Source organism: Macrobrachium rosenbergii, chromosome 6 (assembly GCF_040412425.1).
Source record: "Macrobrachium rosenbergii isolate ZJJX-2024 chromosome 6, ASM4041242v1, whole genome shotgun sequence".
Classification (NCBI taxonomy): domain Eukaryota; kingdom Metazoa; phylum Arthropoda; class Malacostraca; order Decapoda; family Palaemonidae; genus Macrobrachium; species Macrobrachium rosenbergii.
Window position 1 is genome coordinate 31581737 of NC_089746.1, and position 18201 is coordinate 31599937.

Here is an 18201-nt window from a genome sequence, read left to right on the forward strand (position 1 = left end):
CATTCTTAAAAATGTACAAAAACACTTAAATGACATAAATTATAAGTGTGGCTTAAGTTCTTAACGTAATCTTTTGTTACACCTTTGAAATACATGCTTTCATTCAAAACAAACAGAAAGAATTCTGTATAAGATGTTATGGCACATAGTTAAAGTACTGACAATTAGAGACAATAATAAAATAAAATTAGACAATAGCAACAGAACTTTTCATCTACTACAGTACCTTCTAATCACAAGCAAATAGTTTATTTTGTCCCTTATTAAATTATCAATGTCTGGCTTCTTTACACTCCAGTAAATAAAGTATAACTCTGCTAAACAAATTAAATGACCAAGTAGACCGATACAGCATTTCATATTAATTTGACTTTTCCTTCGTGTTAATTAACTTCAGTTTCTGAAATTTATATTGTGTCCAATTCTTGGATTTTCACATTTATTCATGCAGTATTTACAGTACCACACACACACACACACACACATATAGCGTCCCTGAGTTACGGCAGCACCGACTTATGGCACTTTTCAAACACTTTTATCAAAAATAGATATCTAGTTATGGCACAGTAAGCACTGTCAAAGCAGCATTAACGGGGCTTATGGCACCTATTAATTAATAAGCACTGACTTATGGCAGAAATCGACTTACAGTGGAAATTACCTAGAACGGAACCCCGATACACCATATATATATATATATATATATATATATATATATATATATATATATATATATATATATATATATATATATATATATATATATATATATATATATATATACACACACACACACACACACATGTATATATTATATACTGTATATATATATATATATATATATATATATATATATATATATATATATATATATATATATATATATATATATATATACACAGTATATGTAAATGAATCACAAAAATATGAAACGTGATGAATATACAAATAAACACAAAATCCCTTCTGGAGTGAATAAGGAAATCATCAACACACAAAGAGAAACAATGGAGTGCTCGGAAGAGGCCTTTTGACTGTCAAGTCCTTTACTTAGCAGACTGAAGAAATATAAAAATAAGTTTGCAAAGAAAGCTCATATAAATGACATATGGGAATTACAAAGGAAAAAATATGTACCTGGAATCCAACACAGTCAAAGAATTAGTAGAACTGCCAAAACAGGGTTAAAAATTTAACAGGTTTTACAAAGGATTAGGATCAACCATTCAGAGGCAGGGACAGGGCAATTAAAAGATTAAACAAAGAGGTGACTGACCACCAGAAAACTTTATGAAAGTACAGCTCAATAAATCTTTTTTTTTTCTTGTAAACATAAATTTTGCAAGATGAACATTTTTACAAATAAAAAAATTATATTAACCCTTAAACGCCGAGCCTCTATTTATAAAAGTGTCTGTCGTATGCCGGCGGTGTTTGGGAGTGAGCGCCGAAGCAGAAAAAGTTTAAAAAAAAAATCACAGCACGCTTATTTTTTAAGCTTAAGAGTTCATTTTTGGCTCCTTTTTTTGTCACTGCCTGAAGTTTAGTATGCAACCATCAGAAATGAAAAAAAATATTATCATATATAAATATTAATATATGACAGTGCAAAAAAAAAATTTCATATATAATTGTATACAAATCGTGCTGGCTGGTATGCAAGCAGCAAAGCGGTTAAAGCTAATGAGTTATTTTTTCGTTGTATTATACACTAAATTGCAATGATTTTGGTATATAACAAATTGTAAAACGATCAAAGCAACGTGACAGAGAAAATATTATCACAAATGATGCATGAATTCCGTAACGTTGCGGACGTAAAAAATTTTTTTCAAAAATTCACCATAAATCGAAATATTGTGCTAGAGACTTCCCGTTTGTTGCAAAATGAAGGTAATTGATTGAATATTACTAGACTGTAAGTGTTTTAGCTTACAATTGCATTTTTCGACCATTTCGGTCGAATTAAAGTTGACCAGAGGTCGAATTTTTTCTATTTATCGTGATTTACATGGAAATATTTCAAAACTGATAAAAGCTACAACCATGAGTTATTTTTTGTTGTATTCTACATGAAATTGCGCACATTTTCATGTATAACACTTTATGTAAAGCCTAATATAAAATGGCACAAAAATTACAACAAGGTGACTAAAGAAATTCTGAGATTTTCAGCAGAGTTTCCACGAAGGAAAGAGAAACAATGCCTTTGACTGACATGGAGGAAGGAAAAAGTTTTTTCAAAAATTCACCATAAATCGAAATATTGTGCTAGAGACTTTCCGTTTGTTGCAAAATGAAGGTAAATGATTGAATGTTACTAGAATGTAAGCGTTTTAGGTTACAATTGCGTTTTCGACCATTTCGGTGGAGTCAAAGTTGACCGAAGGTTGAAATTTTGTCACTTATCGTGATTTATATGAAAATATTTCAAAACTGATAAAAGCTACAACCATGAGTTATTTTTGTTGTATTCTACATGAAATTGCACACATTTTCATGTATAACACTATATGTATGCCTAATATAAAACGGCGCGAAAATTACGACAAGGTGACTAAAGAAATTCTGAGATTTTCAGCAGAGTTACCGCAGTTTTTATTTATCGTTGATTTTACGCGCTAAAAAATTTTGCGATTAGTTTTTTCAAAAATTCACCATAAATCGAAATATTGTGCTAGAGACTTTCCGTTTGTTGCAAAATGAAGGTAAATGATTGAATGTTACTAGAATGTAACAATTGGACCATTTCGGTGGAGTCAAAGGAAGGAAAAAGTTTTTTCAAAAATTCACCATAAATCGAAATACTGTGCTAGAGACTTCCTGTTTGTTGCAAAATTAAGGTAAATGATTGAATGTTACTAGAATGTAAGAGTTTTAGCTTACAATTGCGTTTTTCAACCATTTCGGTCGAGTCAAAGTTGACTAAAGGTTGAAATTTTGTCACCTATCAAGATTTATATGAAAATATTTCAAAACTGATAAAAGCTACAACCATGAGTTATCTTTTGTTGTATTCTACATGAAATTGCCCACATTTTCATGTATAACACTTTATGTAAAGCCTAATATAAAATGGCACAAAAATTACAACAAGGTGACTAAAGAAATTCTGAGATTTTCAGCAGTTACCGCGCATGGAGGGAAGGAAAAAGTTTTTTCAAAAATTCACCATAAATCGAAATATTGTCCTAGAGACTTTCCGTTTGTTGCAAAATGAAGGTAAATGATTGAATGTTACTAGAATGTAAGCGTTTTAGGTTACAATTGCGTTTTTCGACCATTTCGGTGGAGTCAAAGTTGACCGAAGGTTGAAATTTTGTCACTTATCGTGATTTATATGAAAATATTTCAAAACTGATAAAAGCTACAACCATGAGTTATTTTTTGTTGTATTGTACATGAAATTGCACACATTTTCATGTATAACACTATATGTATGCCTAATATAAAACGGCGCGAAAATTACGACAAGGTGACTAAAGAAATTCTGAGATTTTCAGCAGAGTTACCGCACGCGGAGGGAAGGAAAAAGTTTTTTCAAAAATTCACCATAAATCGAAATACTGTGCTAGAGACTTCCTGTTTGTTGCAAAATGAAGGTAAATGATTGAATGTTACTAGAATGTAAGAGTTTTAGCTTACAATTGCGTTTTTCAACCATTTCGGTCGAGTCAAAGTTGACTAAAGGTTGAAATTTTGTCACTTATCAAGATTTATATGAAAATATTTCAAAACTGATAAAAGCTACAACCATTAGTTATCTTTTGTTGTATTCTACATGAAATTGCCCACATTTTCATGTATAACACTTTATGTAAAGCCTAATATAAAATGGCACAAAAATTACAACATGGTGACTAAAGAAATTCTGAGATTTTCAGCAGTTACCGCGCATGGAGGGAAGGAAAAAGTTTTTTTCAAAAATTCACCATAAATCGAAATATTGTGCTAGAGACTTTCCGTTTGTTGCCAAATGAAGGTAAATGATTGAATGTTACTAGAATGTAAGCGTTTTAGGTTGCAATTGCGTTTTTGACCATTTCGTTGGAGTCAAAGTTGACCGAAGGTTGAAATTTTGTCACATCGTGATTTATATGAAAATATTTCAAAACTGATAAAAGCTACAACCATGAGTTATTTTTTGTTGTATTCTACATGAAATTGCACACATTTTCATGTATAACACTTTATGTATGCCTAATATAAAACGGCGCAAAAATTACGACAAGGTGAAGGTGACTAAAGAAATTCTGAGATTTTCAGCAGAGTTACTGCGCGCGGAGGGAAGGAAAAAGTTTTTTCAAAAATTCACCATAAATCGAAATATTGTCCTAGAGACTTTCTGTTTGTTGCAAAATGAAGGTAAATGATTGAATGTTACTAGAATGTAAGAGTTTTAGCTTACAATTGCGTTTTTCGACCATTTCGTTGGAGTCAAGTTGACCATAGGTTTAAATTTTGTCACATCGTGATTTATATGAAAATATTTCAAAACTGATAAAAGCTACAACCATGAGTTATTTTTTGTTGTATTCTACATGAAATTGCACACATTTTCATATATAAAACTTTATGTAACGCCTAATACAAAACGGTGCGAAAATTACAACAAGGTGACTAAAGAAATTCTGAGATTTTCAGCAGATTTACCGCGCGCGGAGGGAAGGAAAAAGTTTTTTTCAAAAATTCACCATAAATCGAAATATTGTGCTAGAGACTTTCCGTTTGTTGCAAAATAAAGGAAAATGATTGAATGTTACTAGAATGTAAGAGTTTTAGCTTACAATTGCGTTTTTCGACCATTTCGTTGGAGTTAAGTTGACCGTAGGTTTAAATTTTGTCACTTATCGTGATTTATATGAAAATATTTCAAAACTGATAAAAGCTACAACCATGAGTTATTTTTTGTTGTATTCCACATGAAATTGCACACATTTTCATATATAAAACTTTATGTAACGTCTAATACAAAATGGTGCAAAAATTACGACAAGGTGACTAAAGAAATTCTGAGATTTTCAGCAGAGTTACCGTGAGCGGAGGGAAGGAAAAAGTTTTTTTCAAAAATTCACCATAAATCGAAATATTGTGCTAGAGACTTTCCGTTTGTTGCAAAATTAAGGTAAATGATTGAATGTTACTAGAATGTAAGAGTTTTAGCTTACAATTGTGTTTTTCGACCATTTCGTTGGAGTCAAAGTTGATCGTGTTTCAATTTTGTCACTTATCGTGATTTATATGAAAATATTTCAAAACTGATAAAAGCTACAACCATGAATTATTTTTGTTGTATTCTACATGAAATTGCACACATTTTCATGTATAACACTTTATGTAATGCCTAATATAAAACGGCACGAAAATTACGACAAGGTGACTAAAGAAATTCTGAGATTTTCAGCAGAGTTACCGAGCGCGGAGGGAAGGAAAAAGTTTTTAAAAAATTCACCATAAATCAAAATATTGTGCTAGAGACTTTCCGTTTGTTGCAAAATGAAGGTAAATGATTGAATGTCACTAGAATGTTAGATTTTTTGCTTACCAAAAAATACCCAAATATACATATATATAAAATATATATTTCTGAGCTCGTCCCTGTGTCACCCGTCGAAATTCCATACTAACACGAATTTCTAGGTATAAATATTGCTAAATATACCAGAGAAAAAAGCTTTCAGGAATGCTGGAGTTACTACCCCCAGATCGAGCGTCTTCTATAATGAAGACGTCGGTATAAGCAAGGGTGAGTGAAGGAATCACAACCACAGAACCACACTCGAAAGATATCCCAATGGCAAAACCCCTCAGAAGAGCGGAGAGCCGTACCAGCTACCACACTCACCCGCCCGCCAAGCGGCGACCCCAGCGCCATCTGAACTCATTCCATTTTAGCACGTGATTTGATCACTGTTTTGTTTGTGGCTTGTGTTTTTTGGCGTATTTTGCCTTTATTTCAACATGTCGTCAAGCACCTTTACTGTTTCCAAGTTAAGTACTATCTTCTTATGGGGTTTTTATGATAAGTTTGGCTGTTTTACCCCGTATTTATATATTATACGTGGTTTTGTTGGGACGCTTCGGCGTCCCCTTGTCAGCCATGTCGTCAGCTGCAGGTACGCCCGTCCAGCTTGTTCTGTTTGGGTTTCTCTTGGTCGGTTACATTGCTTATCGTCATCCCCCTAGGATTCATCCTGGTGGTCTTGCCTACGTTGGGTCTTTGGGGTATCCTCTAATGTTAATTTCGTAGAACTTCCCATCATAGGGGTTCTTACATTTAGGGTTCCCGTAGTATTTCCCGCTTAGGTGTCTCCCCAGGATGTTTCCCCATTGGTCAATTATAGATTTATTATTATGTTTGTGCTTGATGTCATGTTTTATTATATTTTTAAAATATTATTATTATTACCCTGGGGCGTCAGGTACAGTCCTATCTGTTTACTTCCTGTCGCTTTGTTGGTTAGGCTACGTGCCAAGCACAAGCTGATATTAATGTCTAGTGTATATATTTAGTATTGGTGGTTAATTATTTATTTCTGGTTAACATCCCTGTCCTAGCCCTGCCTAGTGCAAGGTTAGGCTTTTCCTGGTAGCCTATCTGGCCTCCTACTCTCCCTTGTACCTTGGGGTAGGTTAGGTGAGAGGAGGGGATCAGCAGGTAGAGGGAGTTTCTGTTGTTGTTCCATCCACCGACCGTTGTTTGGGTTGTGGAGTGAGACCCCATTGTCCTCCCCCTTCTTTTCGGAGGGGTAGAGGTTTTTCCCTTGGGTGTGTCTCCTCCACGCTATTTTAGCATTCCCTTACTTTACGGTTCTGGCTGGCCTTCGACACAGGAATTTCTCTCCCTGTTGGTTCTCCATCCCTCCCTTTCATTCTCCCCTTCGTATTTTATAGACTGCGTCTATTACAAGGTGAGAGCGTGGGGATCTTAGGCTGCTTCCCTTTCCCTTCCTGTTAGGGGTAGGCCTAGAGCTCTCCCTACTTGGGTATTACTTTACCTAGTACGGCTTGCGATTACAGTTGAGATGGGTTCACATCTTCCCTAGTCTCCTGTTTTCCTCTTCTCTGGTCTAAGCCCTTCCTTACCTAGCCTTTCCGCCTTCCCTAGCCTACCTTAGTCAACTCTTTGTCATCTCTCGCGTGTGTGACATCGGTCCCCGATGATCACCCCGAGTACTTGGGTCCTCCCTGGTGGAGGGATTCGCTCCCTCCCAGGGATGGTTCCTGGTGACATTTGTCTTGACTTTATGTTTCGTTTACCCGCTCTCCTCGGATTGAGTGGGTTTTCGAACATTCTCAGGGTTGCCCTTCCTCCCTCCCATCATCTCCTGTCCTCCCTTTGCCTCCCGCGTTCGCCTCGGCATCTGGGTCATTCTAGTCGGATTTGATTGGCACTTACACCTGCCCATGTGGGTCCAGTTGTGTTTTTGCCTCATCCTTCTTGTGTACTCTAGCGGTAGAGGCTTGGGATCTCCGTTGGTGATGGTACCGGACTTCGGGGGACTCTACCTCGTATATGTTGATGTTAACTGGTTACTTTACCACCCTCTATATGTATACATTTGTTACAGGTCCCCGGCGGCTTAACCCCGCCGTCGGGTTGATATATATTTACCTTAATCTTATATCAGAGTCCGGTGATCCTTCCCTTGGGTTCCGCCGTTTTTATTACTGGCGTTCCTTGTGGTAAGGGTCCTGTCGATTCACTCTCTCGTTCCGCCGGAGTATTCCGGCAGTCGAGAGACTTTTTGCTCACCATATTTTAAGTATATGAGGAGCAAAGAAATGTTGATGTTCACTGGTTACTTTACCACCCTCTATATGTATACATTTGTTACTGGTCCCCGCCGTCTTAACCCCGCCGTCGGGTTGATATATTTACTTTAATCTTATATCAGAGTCCGGTGATCCTTCCTTTGGGTTCCGCCGTTTTTATTACCAGCGTTCCTTGTGGTAAGGGTCCTGTCGATTCAACTCTCATTCCGCCGGAGTATTCCGGCAGTCGGGAGACTTTTTGCTTACCATATTTTAAGTTTCTTTGCTTAGTAGGTCCGTCTCTGACTGGGTTTTTCATTCCACTGGAGTTCTCCAGTAGCATGGTATGAAAATACTTATCCCTACATAGTTTAAGTTTCTTAGAGTGGTAGGTTCATATACTTTTCATACTTACAGACTGTTCGTTGTGAGGAGCCCGGATGTGCCGCCATCCTCCACCAACCCTACGGGCATGTGGTGTGTCGGACCCACGCTGGCTGTGCGGTCCGGCTTGATGACTTGATCGTCTGGCATCCGGACGGCTGTGAGGTGTGTCGATCGCACGGATGTATCCAGGACGAGTCGGTAAGCTGCTTACTTCCGCTTTACCACGTTAGTCACAGTTTATTATTTGGTCACATCTGGCTCTTATATTAACACGGTATTAGCCCTTTCTTGACTCTCTGCTCCCTTTCAGGTTGATGAGTCCTCCAAGAAAGAGGCCTTGGAGTCTCTCCGCGCCTGGGTGGCTGGGTTCGGGAGGAATGTTCCATCGGGAAGCCTTATGTCCTCGATGAAAAGCTGAGGGACCTGCTTTACCCGCGCTCGGATCGCCGCGGCCGCACCATCTGACGTGGCCGCACCTATCATCGAGCAGATCCGGGCCGCGACCCAGCCCCTGCAAGAGGACCCCCTCTACACGGATGTTTCCGAAGACGCCGCCGCGCTCGACCTGGACCTCGAGCCGATGCTCACCGAGCAGAACCAGGGGGTAGGTAGTGAGGTGAGGCAGTGGGGGCGGGCGCCCTCTTTGATTCCCCTCCTTCATCATCCTCTTCTTTTCAGGGGTTCACTAAATCTTCTATCTTGGGGGACAGAGCTCAGTCTACTGTCCCAAGTTGAAGTTGTCGTTGAAGGCGGGCTATAAGTCCTCGTCTTCACGGAAAGCATCTCCTTTCCCCGTCGGCCAAAGGGTGCTGGCCCTTTGGCTTCCGGGAGCAAACCGAGTACCCCGGGCAAAGGAGCGAGTAAGAGGGCGGCCAAGCCCAGCCCTCCTCGCCAGCCTGCCTTTGACCCGGAGGCGTTTGCGGGGATGTTGTTGCAGAGGTTCTCTACGGAGGTAGAGGCTAAGCTCAGTAAGCTTACTGAGAGGCTTCAGAATCAGGAGACTCTGATCGCTGATATGGCGCTCGGTGGGGCCGGAGTGCACTATCAGATCCCTGACACCGCTGCCCTCCCTCCTTTTGACGAAGGGAACCCATGGCGTTTTGCTCTTCGTGCTATCCGGCATGAAGACACCTTGACCATTGAAGGTCTAGGTACCAGGCGTCTAGAAGAACTGGAGTTCTTCCCGGCTGATCTCTTGCCCCCCCTACCCAGGCCGTTAGGCTGACGGAGGAAGCCTGGGTACGCCAGACAAGGTCCCTAAGGAGACGGTGATCTTCCCTAGGGATCAGGCGCAATCTGCTCTCTTGCGCACCTTTACCGAAAGTGGCAGGTGGAGAACACGAAGTTGACCCCCTTCGGGCAACTTCACTATGTTTTTCCTCGGTGATAGGCTGCCCACTCCCTGCCTGAATAAGGTTGCTATCGCAACCGCTCAGGCTTGCTTGGAAGGCAAACCTTGCCTCAGCTTCGGGAATCAGACCCCACGCCTGATCTTCCCGGGGTGACGAGTTCTGAAAGACGCCCATCCACATTTACTGTCGGTAAATTGGACGCAGATTGCGCGTCAAACCAGTTCAGCGAGCAGCTTCCTAAGCTTACGGAAGCTCTCCTGAAGGCTGAGTTCGAGGCACGGTGTCGGTTGAGCCGGTCTTTGAACTCGCTGTGCCTGTCAGAAGCGACCGCCGTCTCCTTTGCAGAGGAGCCACTGTTTCAGGTTCTGACTAAATCCCTGTTAGCAGGGTTCCAGTTGGACCTGTACAACTTCATGGTAGCAAAGATGAACTGCCGTAAGTTCATCTTTGCTGATGCCACCATTCGTCATCAGCCTAACAGACTCATGAAGAGTTCTTTCTGGGAGACAGCCTTTCCCAGAAGATGAAGTCTCCAGTGTCCTGGGCGAAGCAACCAGGGCCAACCAGAGTCTGCGCTCCCGGTGGGGTATCTCCGCTTTTAGCGGAAGACCTCTGAGTTTGGCAGTTCCCAGAATAGCCCTGGGAAACGTTACAGGAAGCACAGGAGACCACAACATCAGGCGGTTGTTCAGGCAGTTCCGGTCTTGACGGTGAGCCAACCGTCCACCTCCAAGGCCCAACCCCAACAGTATGTGCTGGTTCAACCAGCCCAATCCCTTGCTGCGCCTACGTACGTCTCCTCGCCGGCGTACAACCCTACCTATGAAGGCCGTGGGGTCTTTCACGGCCTTAATAGGAGCGCAAGGGGGGGTAGAGGTCGAGCCCCTTTCAGAGGCAAGGCTGCATCCGTCTCCCGGGGGAAAAGTGGCCGCGGTAGAAGAAACAAACCTGCTTCCTCCCACTGAGACCAGTCAGGTAGGTGGACGCCTATACTGGTTCAGAGACCAGTGGTCCTTCAGTCCTTAGGCACACAGCATTGTGTCCAAAGGTCTGGGTTGGAGCTGGATCAAGGGCCCTCCCCTGACCAGGTTTTACCAGCCTTCCTCCAAAGCCCTACAGGACTTTGTGACGGAGCTACTCAACAAGAGAGCAATAAAGAAAGTGAGGCACCTCAAGTTTCAAGGCAGGCTGTTCACTGTCCCCAAGAAAGATTCCGGCCAGCAAAGAGTGATTCTAGATCTGTCGCGTCTAAATCTCTACATACAATGCGACAAGTTTCGCATGCTTATAGTTGCTCAAGTACGGACTCTACTGCCGCGTGGAGCCATCACCACCTCTATCGATCTTTCAGACGCTTACTATCACGTCCTGGTTGCGCGGAACTTCTCTCCCTTCCAATTGAACAGGGAGAAGTCCCGCTGACTCGGAGTCTCGGTTTCAATGGCTGGGTCTCCAGTGGGACCTAACTCGTACAAGCTATCCCTTCCGCCGCCAAGCGGAAGGAAATAGCTGCTGCTACCAGAAAGTTTCTAATAGGCAAAGTAGCCTCCCGCCGGACTCAAGAGAGGATTCTCGGCTCTCTTCAGTTTGCTTCAGTGACAAACCTGCTCTTAAAAGCGAGATTAGAAGACATAAACAGAGTGTGGCGGAGACAAGCCAATGTCAGGCTCAGAGACAGAGTCTCTTCAATCCCGCAAATCCTGAAGAAAAGGCTTCGCCCGTGGTCCTCAGTCCAGGGTCTTTCAAAGTCTGTCCCACTTCAGTTCCCCCCTCCAGCTCTGGTAATCCACACAGACGCTTCATTAAGCGGCTGGGGAGGATACTCACCAAAACAAAAAGTACAAGGGACTTGGTCTACAATGTTCCGTCAGTTCCATATAAACACCTTGGAAGCTATGGCAGTGTTTCTAACCCTAAAGAAACTTCGCCCCGCCGGCCAGATTCACATCAGGTTGGTGTTAGGCAGCGCCATGGTGGTTCATTGCATAAACAGGGGCGGCTCCAAATCAAGTCGCTTAAATCAAGTGATGTTTGCCATCTTCTCTCTGACGAACAAGCACGGCTGGCATCTGTCAGCCACCCACCTAGCGGGAGTGCGGAACGTGGTGGCGGATTCTCTGTCCAGACTAACTCCGCTGGAGACGGAATGGTCCCTGGACGGGGAATTATTCAACTGGATCCGCCGCCGGGTTCCGGGACTCCAAGTGGATCTGTTCGCCACGGAGAGCAATCACAAACTTCCTGTTATGTGGCTCCCAATCTGGATCCCCATGCCTATGCCACGGACGCAATGTCTATAGATTGGATCAGTTGGGAGAGAATCTACTTGTTTCCCCCAATAAACATGCTGTTGAAAGTCCTGCACAAACTCAGGTCATTCAAGGGTCGGGTAGCCTTGGTAGCCCCTTTTGGCCGAAGAGCAACTGGTTCCCCCTTCTCCTGGAGCTCAAGTTGCGGTGTCATCAGATACCCAGACCCAAACTGACTCAAGTAGTACAAACCAAGACTGTGTCAGCTTCCTCAAAAGTCCAGAATGCACTGGCTTTATGGACTTCATAAAGTTTGCCGCACAGAAGGGAGCAACATTGACCCCATTAACACTCTGTTTCTGGAATCTGATAAGCGAGATTCTACTCTCAGACAATATGATTCTGCAGTCAAAAACTAGCATCCTTTTGAAGGTATCTGAAGCTCAAACTATGACTACTAACCTAGCGGTTACCTTCTTTAGGTCTTTGTTTGAAAAAGGCCTGGCTCCGCCACTATTACTACAGCTAAATCAGCTTTGAAGAAGGTGTTCTTATATGGCTTCAAGCTTGACCTAACAGATTCATACTTTTTTCTTCCATCCCTAGAGCATGCGCCTGTTTGAGGCCGGTAACACGCCCACATTCTGTTACCTGGTTCCTTAACGACGTTCTGAAGCTTGCCTCAGATATTAATAATTCTCAGTGCTCTTATCTGGATCTGTTAAGGAAGACCTTATTCCTGATTAGTTTAGCTTCAGGTGCCAGAATCTCAGAGCTGTCCGCTCTCTCCAGAGGTGTCGATCACATTGATTTCCTCCCGTTGGGAGAAGTTCTCCTTTCCCCTGATCATACGTTCCTAGCGAAAAATGAAGACCCTCAGGACAGATGGTCTCCTTGGAAGGTGGTGCCTCTTCCACAAGACCAATCCTTATGTCCAGTCCATACCTTAAGGGCTTACTTACAAAGAACTTCTCAGTGTACATCTGGTCCTCATTTCATCAGGGAAAAAGGTGGAACTCTTTCGTTGAAAGCTATAAGACAGCAGTTTCTGTATTTCATTAAACAAGCTAACCCGGATTCAGTGCCTAAGGCTCATGATATCCGTGCGGTGGCTACTTCTACCAATTATTTTCATAATATGGATTTTGCTGAACTTACCAAGTACACGGGATGGAAATCACCTCTAGTGTTTAAACGCCACTATCTAAAATCACTCGAAGCTCTGAAATTTTCTACAGTGGCTGTGGGGAGTGTCATTCCCCCACCTTAATTTATCCTTAGTCCTTATCCTTTCCCCCCCGCCCGCCTGCCTCATTTATTTCTCTGCCTGTTCTCCTGGATCAATCATGCCTCACTGCCTAGCTCCTCATTATTGATATTAGTATTGTTAACCTTAAGAATGTCTTGGTGTATATGTTTTTGCCATGCTGTTGTTTAGATTTAGCCTAAGAGGTACCTTGTTTGTTTTGCATTATGCTTTCTGTACCTCTCCTTTTGTGTTGAGTAATTTATATTACTCTTGTCATTGCACTGTATTGTATTATGGTATTCATTTCACCTTTACTTACCTGTGATCTGATACACTGTTAATTGTTTTGAATTTTTCATATTAAATCTAGTTTTGCATAGCATGTGCTTTTATTCATTTTCACCTCCTCTTTATTTTTGTGTCTTTGCAGTCTTGGCATGATTCTCTGTTACTCTTTCGCCGGGTGACACAGGGACGAGCTCAGAAAAGGGATTTTGACAAAGGAAAAATCTATTTCTGAGGGAGGCCCTGTGTCACCCAGCGACCCTCCCAGTGTCTGGTTTTCCCCACCGGTTTGGGCATGCCAAGCCTGGGGGTGGTGCTAGCCTGGAATGAGTTCAGATGGCGCTGGGGTCGCCGCTTGGCGGGCGGGTGAGTGTGGGAGCTGGTACGGCTCTCCGCTCTTCCGAGGGGTTTTGCCATTGGGATATCTTTCGAGTGTGGTTCTGTGGTTGTGATTCCTTCTCTCACCCTTGCTTATACCAACGTCTTCATTATAGAAGACGCCGATCTGGGGTAGTAACTCCAGCATTCCTGAAAGCTTTTTCTCTGGTATATTTAGCAATATTTATACCTAGAAATTCGTGTTAGTATGGAATTTCACAGGGTGACACAGGGCCTCCCTCAGAAATAGATTTTTCCTTTGTCAAAATCCCTTTTATATATATATATTTATAGATATTTATCAATATATATATATATATATATATATATATATATATATATATATATATATATATATATATATATATATATATATATATATATATATATATATATATATATATATATGTATATATATATATATATATATATATATATATATATATATATATATATATATATATATATATATATATATATATATATATATATGTATGTATGTATGTATATATATATATATTTTTATATATTATTATATATATATATATATATATATGTATGTATATATATATATATATATATATATATATATATATTTTATTATACATAACTAAATGAATACATAACTAAATGGAATGCAGGTGTTGAAGGTGTTGAAATACCTGTCCAACGCCAGGAAACTATCACGGGGCATAATGCCGGACACATTGGGCGTATTTAAAAAAAAATTCCGCCTCCAATATTGCCTGACGTCGGCAGCAGGCATCATTCCAGAGAAAATGTGGAACTCCAAAAAATGCGCCATGCCAGTGGGTTGCAGCCCCGCCAGCGATACAACAACGTCGTCTGCAGTTCCTCACGGCAGTACCGAGCGTAATCCGCTGTCTCTGCAACGAGGTATTCCAGCAATTCCCGCGTTAGGAAGAGCTGAATGAACCCCAGTGCAGTGAGAAGCATAGGGACGGTCAGTCCAGGTGCTGCCATGAATGGGTGCATGTTAGGTGGGGTGGGGTCCTCCAATCACCCCTCATCACTTTCGGACGAACGGCCTTCACCCAAGCTGCCGCAACGTTGCAACCTTCTATGGGCCCATGCGGGTGTGTGGGCACAACTTCGCACTCCCACCCTCCCCACTGGCCCATCTCCCTCACTTTCACCATCACTTTCTGTCTCGTCCCCACCAGCCACAATCGGTGCCTCCTCCTCCTCCTCAGACTCTCCCTCATACGCACTGAAACCACTAAACTCCAGTTCACTTTCCTGCTGTGGCTCCCGTATGGACATTGGGGGCAAATACTCGTCATCACTGACATCAGGCGTGATGTCCTCGTCACTAGATGACCAACTGCCATCAAAATGAGGACTTTCCACCTGCTCTCGATCGAGCTCCAACAAGTACTCATCAATGTCCTTTTGTTGGAGGCCTCCCAAATGCTTACGGATGCCCCTCAGGACACCCCGATGCTTCCTAGGGATTGTAAAAGGCACAGGATGTGGTCCTTGGTCCCCTTCAGCCACACGTGGCCGCACAACACAGCATTGAAAAGCTGGGTCACCTTGGGTGCCTGGTCCCTCTCCAGCATCCCAATCTAAAACTCGCCTCACACTCTCACTACCGACAGGCAATACTCGCCTTTCATGGTACTGACGACGTTGGGACATCTCTGCAAACGTCCTGTTGCATCACAAATATGCTAACACTTGCAAAAGTTCTGCAAAACACGAATGCGTCTAGAAATCGCTCTCCGACGATGCGCCGCTGATGCTTTGTAGTGCGAGAAGAAAGAAATTGGTGCATGCGCGGCTGGGTAACGCTTGTAAACAAAACAACAGCGTGATCCGTGAACTCCCAGCATCCCTCAAGGCGCGTGATTTAAAATCTAATGCAAACTAGGCCCATAATTATTTTTCCGCGAATATTTAAAAAAACTTTTTGTAATCGACGTACCGTACGTCCACTCGGCACCCGACAGACAATTTTAGTCGACGTACGATACGTCCAGTCGGCGTTTAAGGGTTAAACATACAAATACATAGAAAATATATTTATGGTAACTAATTTGCAATTAAGTTACTGATTTTATCTTTTAGGTCATTCTTGAACATTTTTTTCTAATACGGGGGTCCAAATAATACATGCCAGGGCTAAGGTTAAAATTACAGCTGGAAGTAAGCTGTATAATAGCAGATTCCTAAAGATATCTTGAAGAGAAATCTTTCAATCTGGCAATCACTGAACTTTCAGTTTAATTTATCCTGTGAAAGTTTTCACTTAAATGAATGAATATAGCATTGGATGTTTCTCGAGTTTTGACTGAATACTTATGTTGCTTAATACATACATCTAAATCTTTGCTAGATTGGCCAATATAAAAAGAGGGCCAGTCCAAACATGGAATTTTATATATTATGTTGTTGTTTTCTTTAGGGCTATTTTTTATTAACACACTAAAAGGAATGTTTAAGTTTTTAATTTGTAAAAACGTTCATCTTGCAAAAATTGTCATTGTTTAAAAAAAGAGAGAATTATTGAGGTGTACTTTTACAGATGCAGGTATACTCTGGGGAGACAATGTGAAACTTCTTGACTTGGATTATGCTGATGATATGGTTTTGATCTGCAAGGGACCAGAAAAGATGCAGAGTGTGTTGGAATGTCTAGTGAGTGAAGGTCGAAAGGTTTGTTTGGTTATTAATAGTGGAGAAACTGAAATCATGAATATGAATACTAAAAATGTACAGGATTGTCTAATTGAAGGTTTGGTTGTAAAGCAAGTGGATAAGTTTAAATATTTAGGTAGTTATTTAGATAAGGATGATTCTCAGAGCACAGAATTTATGGAAAGATTAAAAAAAGGTTCATCAGGAATGCTTAAACAATTTGGAATGCTTACAAAAACAAAATTTATATAATAAATTTTGGGCATGAGTCATTTGAAACTTCGGATAAGGTGCATTTGAAAATAAGGTGCTCAGAAGAACATTAGGAATTAATTGGAGGGATAGGATATCAAATAACAGAATTAGAGAAGTACCAGGAGTGCAGCTGGTCGATGAGTATGTTAGATTCTCACGCTGGAAGTGGCTAGGCCACTTGTATAGAAGACAGGGAATAGCACGAGGTACACCAGGTTGGGTTGCCTTTGGTAGAAGAGGTAGAGGTAGGCCAAAGGAGACGTGGTTAAGGATGATGAGGCAGGAAGCAGGAGACAAGTGTTGGGGAGATCTTGAGGAATTAGCCCAGGACAGAATGTGGTGGCTTGAGCTCATCGAGACCCTATGCATTCCCGTGAGTGCCACAGGAAATCATTGATTGATTGAGTTTTACAACATTTTTTGGTGGTCAGTCACCTCCTTGTATAATCTTTTAATTGTCCTGTCCCTGCTTCTGAATGGCTGATCCTAATCCTTTGTAAAAACTCTTAAATATTTAACCCAGTTTTGGCAATTCCACTAATTCTTAAATTGTGGTGGATTCCTTTGCAATCCCCATCTGTCATTTACATGAGCTTTCTTTGTAAACTTATTTTTATATTTCTTCAGTCTGTTAAGTAAAGGATGACAGTCAAAAGGCCTCGCAGCACTCCATTGTTTCTCTTTCCTTCGTGGATTTTGTCTTTATATATATATATATATATATATATATATATATATATATATATATATATATATATATATATATATATATATATACAGTAGGTCCCGGTTTCGAAGGGTTCCGTTCTTGCGCCGTGTCGTAACCCGAAGTAAAGTCGTCAGAACCGGAAAATCGTCGAAAATCGTCAAAAATCATAAGAAAACCTTACTTTTAATGCTCTGGGTGCATTGAAAACGACGTAAACTGCATTATTATTGAGTTTTACATCAAAAAACCTTCAAATTATGATTATTCTGCCATTTTGGGGCCAAATTTCTTCCGTCGGATCGGCGCATAACGCGTCGTAACCCCGAACATGCGTCGAAGTCGGGAAATAATTTCTGATGAATATATTTGAAAAGCGTCGTAACCTCGAACGTCGTAAGCCGGAACCGTCAGTAAACCGGGACTGCCTGTATATATATATATATATATATATATATATATATATATATATATATATATATATATATATATATATATATATATATATATATATATATATATATATATATATATATATATAAAATATATATATACACACACACATATATATACAGGCAGTCCCCAGTTGTCGGTGGGGTTCCATACAGACAGCGTGGACGATAAGTTTAAAATTGGCAGTTTTCGGTACCGATAACCATGGAACAGCGCCTGTGTTAGGTATGTATCTGCGTCGAAAATCTCACAGCCTCATCGATTTTCGTCGCTAGACAAGAGCTATAAAACTGGATTACCAATAACCGAGCCTGGTGATTACCGGGGGACTGCCTGTATGTGTATGTGTATATATATATATATATATATATATATATATATATATATATATATATATATATATATATATATATATATATATATATATATATATATATATAAATTATAAATATATTACATACATATACA

General features: G+C 40.9%; 1 protein-coding gene across 3 annotated transcripts in view; it reads right to left on the reverse strand.

The window, feature by feature from the left end:
- Positions 1-18201, reverse strand: part of aralar1 (calcium-binding mitochondrial carrier protein aralar1) — a 335053-nt gene that overhangs the window by 112775 nt on the left and 204077 nt on the right. The gene's annotated exons all lie outside the window — the stretch shown is intronic.